This window comes from Dipodomys spectabilis, unplaced genomic scaffold (assembly GCF_019054845.1).
Source record: "Dipodomys spectabilis isolate Male_0828 unplaced genomic scaffold, ASM1905484v1 ptg000327l, whole genome shotgun sequence".
Lineage (NCBI taxonomy): Eukaryota > Metazoa > Chordata > Mammalia > Rodentia > Heteromyidae > Dipodomys > Dipodomys spectabilis.
Genome location: NW_024871004.1, coordinates 599,023 through 605,022, shown reverse-complemented (window position 1 = coordinate 605,022; position 6,000 = coordinate 599,023).

Genomic DNA, 6,000 nt, shown 5'->3' with positions numbered 1-6,000 from the left:
AAATTGGATTATGACCTGTATATGAAACCTAAATCTAAAACTTTAAAAACATTTTTGTTGTTATTATAAAAGTTATGTGCAGGGGGGTTTACTATTTCATAAGATGGGTAATGAGTACATTTCTTCTTAGACAGTCCTTTGTTTTCTCCTAGATTTTCCCTTCTGTACCCACCCAAAAGTTGTACGTATAGTTCGTATAGTTCATTTTCAATATGGTTTCTACTGAGTACCACTGCTGCATTTGTTTACTCCATGTCCCTCTATTTTTGTGCTGGTTGGGGTGTTTTCAAAGGGCAGAAAACATAAGGCATCAGTTCAAACCCAGTACTGCCAAAATAAACAATAATAAATAAATAAAATAAGTTAATTAATTAAAAAATAAAGTTCAGCTTTGGGAATGACCTTTGCTTTGTGTAAACAAGAGTGCATCCTCAAGTCCCAGCACATGGGTTACATATGCCAGTTGGGGACTTTGAGGTGATTCTTTAGGGCATTGGTCATTTTCATTATATATCAGTTTTTTGTTTCAAAATTACTATACTGAAGAAGTCTTTTTTACTCTTTCATATTTTTTATTCTTAACTTGTGTTTTGCTTTCAAAAGAGGCATTTTTCTTATTAGGATCTTTACTAAGACCTGACTTCATTCATTGTATTATCTTTCTTCCTGTTTGTTATATATACTGAAATTATTTTGTATTCCTATTTTGGGCATGGTTATGCCTATTAAGTTACAAACATAGGAAGACCTTCGCAGAAAGTCTCCTTCACCCCGATATTATATTTAGTGATTCTGAGTCCTCTTGAGATCTCTTTTTTTTAATCCCCCAGTATTTGATGATGAAGTTCCTGTGCACCCGTCAGGAGTCAGCAGAGCATTTGGGAGTGCAAAGCTTGAGCATCAGTGGGTACCTTCTGCCTGCAAGAGCAGAAGCAGAGCAAAGTATCCTCTGTGCCCACTGCAAAAATGATACAGAGAGTGCTTGTGGTGCTACCCTGTTCCTAAGGACACTGCAGTTCATCCAACAGCTTGCTCATGACCTGGTAGCATTTCCTCAGTTGCTAAATTGCTTCTTCTAGGAAAGACAAAAGACATTGTTAAGTGAACACAAGCCAGTAAAACTTCACTTTACTGAAGCCAAAGCAATATGAATGAGCACAACAACCATCAAGGTATGTGATGAAATTGCAAGGCCAAGGAAAGTAGTGGGCACTACGGCCTTAAGTGACACATTGTTTTTTTTTTTATTTATTTTATTTGTGAACATACTGTACAGAGGGGTTAAAATAACATGGGCAGGATAATGCGTACATTTCTTACCAAGCATTGCAGCCTCCTCCTTTGTTTATCCTTCACATCCCTTCCCAGGCTCCCCCCTCCCCCTCCAGTCCCAATCCTTCTCCCCTCCCTCCCCCCCCCCCGCCCCCCCGCACAGACATTGTAAAGCTCATAGTGGACATGACAACTTGTACTTCTCATTGTTGTAACAGGTCCCCCTGTATCCTTAAACGACTTGTTTGTCCCCATCTCCTCCACAAGTTATACTGACATCAAATATAGTGAAAGCAGGGGTTATACTGTGGGGGAGGGACATACAAAGCAACAAAGAAATAATCTTATAAATGCGTTAGAAACACATGCATGAAAGAAAAAAACAATAAAATACATATCTAAGGATTCATTTTCCTAACATCACATTATCTGACCTTTTCCGCTTGACTCATACATATAATAGATATTGCAAATAAGGGAAACCATGGGGCCTATGTTTCTTTGGGCCTGGCTTACTTCACTTAGTATAATTTTTTCCAAGTCTTTCCATTTCCTAACAAGTGGGGAAATGTCATTCTTTCTGATGGAGGCATAGAATTCCATTGTATATATATACCACATTTTCTTGATCCATTCATCTACTGAGGGGCATCTGGGTTGGTTCCAGATCTTAGCTATGATGAATAATGCTGCAATAAACATAGTTGTGCTGGTAGCTTTAGTGTGGACTTTTTTGTAAACATTTGGGTAAATGCCCAAAAGTGGGATTGCTGGGTCATAAGGGAGTTCTATGTGGAGTCTTTTGAGGAACCTCCATACTGCTTTCCAAAGTGGCTGAACAAGTTTACATTCCCACCAACAATGAAGTAAGGTTCCCTTCTGTCCACATCCCATCCAGCATCTGTTGTTGTTAGAGTTCTTGATTTTTGCCATTCTAACTGGAGTGAGGTCTTATCTCAATGTTGTTTTGATTTGCATTTCTTTTATGGCTAGGGAGGTTGAGCATTTCTTCATGTGTCTATTGGCCATCCTTCTTTCTTCTTCAGAGAAGTTTCTCTTTAAGTCTTTCGCCCACTTGTTTATTGGGCAGTTGGGCAGTTGTTTCTTTGAGGATTTGTTGTTGGGGGGTTTAATTTTTTGAGTTCCAAGTATATTTTAGATATGAGACCCTTGTCCGTTGTATGGCTAGTAAAGATCTTCTCACAATCCCTGGGCTTTCTATTGATCTTGCTAGCTATGTCCTTTGCCATGCAGAAGCTCTGCAACTTTATGCGATCCCATTTGTCCAACCTTTCTTTGATTTGTTGTGTTTCCGGGTCTCTATTCAGAAAATTTCGGCCTGAGCCAAGGAGACCCAGGGTTTCTCCTATTCCATCCTGTAATGTTTTCAGAGTGTCTGCTTTGACTTCGAGGTATTTGATCCATTTGGAGTTGATTCTGGTGCAGGGTAATATATACGGATCTAGCTTTAGTTTTCTACAAGTAGTTAACCAATTTTGCCCGCACCATTTACTGAAGAAGCTGTCTTTGTTCCATTCTATTGTTTTAGCTCCCTTATCGAAGATTAGATGGCTATAGGTCTCTAGGTTCATTTCTGGGTTTTCAATTCTATTCCATTGGTCCTGAGGTCTGTTCTTATGCCAATACCAAGCTGTTTTGATTACTATGGCTTTATAGTAGAGTTTGAAATTTGGTATTGATATTCCTCCAGCAGTGTTCTTTCCGTTGAGGAGCGTTTTTGCTATTCGGGGTCTTTTATTGTTCCATATGAATTTTTGGATTGCCTCTTCTATTTCCTTGAAGAATGAGGTTGGAATTTTGATAGGTATTGCGTTGAATTTGTAGATAGCCTTGGGAAGTATTGCCATTTTCACGATGTTAATCTTTCCAATCCAGGAGCATGGGAGGTTTTGCCATTTTTTAAGCTCTGTGTTGATTTCCTTTTTCAAGATTTTAAAGTTTTCATCATAGAGGTCCTTCACTTCTTCGGTTAAGTTAATTCCTAGGTATTTTATTTTTTGTGGGGCTATTACAAATGGAGTTGCTTTCTTAATTTCAGCCACACTTTTCTCATTGTTGGCATACAGAAAGGCCATTGATTTTTGGGGGTTAATTTTATACCCTGCTGCTTTGCCAAAGTTTTGAATCAGCTTGAGTAATTTGGGAGTGGAGTCTATGGGATTCTTTAAATACAAGATCATGTCGTCTGCAAAGAGGGAGAGTTTTATTTCTTCTTTCCCTATTTGGATCCCCTTTATGTCTGCATCTTGTCTTATTGCTGTAGCTAGGCATTCTAATACTAGATTGAAGAGAAGTGGAGAGAGTGGACATCCTTGTCTTGTTCCTGAGTTAATAGGAAATGGTTTTAGTTTTTCACCATTAAGTATAATGCTGGCTGTAGGTTTTAAGTCACACATTGTTGTAAGGTGTTCAGGAGTAGAGCTACTGGCATGTGATAAAGATCCCAGCCATACTTGCTCCAAATGATTTCATAGGATTTATATCTTCTTCAAATCTTAGGAAAAGTATAATGAAGTCTGTGTGAACTTTCTTTGCTAAAAGAGCTAAAATGTCAAGATTTGTGTTTTTGAATCTCTAATAAAACACTATGACAACTCACTTAAAGGAAAAAGATCTTACAGCCATCACCATAGATTGTTAGAATTCAGTAAAGCCTTTGTGTCTATACAGCAATATCTACCCTTGACATTCCTTTACTCGAGGCACATTATAAGGGTAGTTACTCAATGTATGTATGATCTCTTAGATCTTTGTTTTTCAAGAGCTTCTAAAACAGCAGAAAAAGGGGAAATGCCCTAGGACTAGCACCTGGCTTACAACAGTTCAGCACACTTGCAAGGAAGGGTTAATCATACTGAAATATAGTCCTGGTTATTATCACCAGTTGATTGATTTATGTTCCAAGTGCCATGTTGTGAACTCAAGTATCTTTGTGGGTCATGTATGTGTTAGCAGTGCTTATTAGTGTACATTTATATATATACATATATATATATATGTATATATATTTTTACATACACACTGTTGAGAAATTTATTACACTAAAACAATTTGTTTTTGCTGGTTATGGGGCCTGAAATCTGGGCCTGGCCGCTGTCCCTCAGTGATTCAGCTCAAGGCTAGCACTCTACCACTTGAGCCACAGTGCCACTTCTGGCTTTTTCTGCTTATGTGGTGCTGAAGACTCAAACCCAGAGCCTCAAGCATGTAAGGCAACACTCTATCACTGAGCTACCTTCCCAGCCCTAAAGCAAATTTTTATACACTTTTTAGTAACTAATTATGTCTGTTGTGTGGAAATTTCACCTGGGTAGAACCCACCCTACTCCTTATCATAAACAAGTAAATGAGTCATTATAGTATTTCTTTAAATTTTTCAGTTTAACTTTTTCTGGTCTCTGTACGTTTTTTTTAGGTGCAACAAAAAAGGTGGCGTAAAATATAAATCTTTTCTGGACTTCATGGGTCTTGATTTACAGATCTACTGGAAGTTTTACAGTAAACTAGAACAAAGTTAGGTTAGAATTAATTATGAGGTGATAGTTATAAACAAAACTACAAATACCAAATTGTGCTATTCTAAATAGTCTTTTTCTTCTAAATTGTTTTTTTTGTACTAGTATTTATTGTTCTGATATGAAATATTTGATTATTGCTAAAATAATACTTTACATAAATATTTAGGAAGTATTTTTACCAATATTTTGTTATTTTATTATCCTTACACATTTTGGGATAAGCATGTCAAGTATTATAGTAATATAGGTTGAGCATTCCTAATACCCAAATCCCAAATCTGAAATGATCCAAAATCTGAAACTTTTTACATGCCACAATTAGAAAATTTCATGTCTGACTTCATACTATGAATCAGGCACACTTCTGATATACTAAAAATATTGTATGCCTGTGGGTATAACTATATGGCCCAGTGTTTGCTTAGCAGCCACGAGGTCTTGGATGTAATCCCCAGCACCACAAAAAAGAAAATAATACCTAGTTAATATCAGAATATGTATATATGGTGTATGTGAAATGTGGAATTCATCCACATTTAGACTTGGGTTCTACCCCCAATAGGTCTCGGTAGGTATTTACAAATATCCCTACATCAGAAAAAGTCCTAGATTTGAAAATCTTCTATCCTGGTCCCCAGAAGTTCAAATAAAGGATGCTTTTCAAGGGTCACTTCACAGGTGATGAAACAGGCTGAGCATTAAATTTCTTTTTTTTTTTATTGTGAGAATACCGTACAGAGAAGTTACAATTACATGGGCAAGATAATGAGTACATTTCTCCTCTTTGTTGCTTCCTCTTTGTTTCCCCTTCCCATCACTTCCCATACTCCCTCCACCTTCCCCCACCCAATCCAAAGTTGTAAAGTTTGTTTTTGACATAATGATTGTACATCTCATTGTTGCAAGTGTCCACCTGTATCCCTAGTTAAACGACTTGTTTTTGCCTCTCCCCTCCCCAAATTATACCAACATCAAATACAGTGAAAGCAAGGGTTATACCGTGGGGGACAGGCATACAAAGCAACATAGAAATCATCTTATAAGTATGTTAGAAACAATTGCATGAAGGAAAAAATAAACATTTGAATACTTATCTGGGGTTCATTCCCCTAACATCAACTTATCTGACCTTTTCTGCTTGAGAGCATTAAATTTCTTTCTCCACAGTTTACAGAGTCAGATTAGTCTG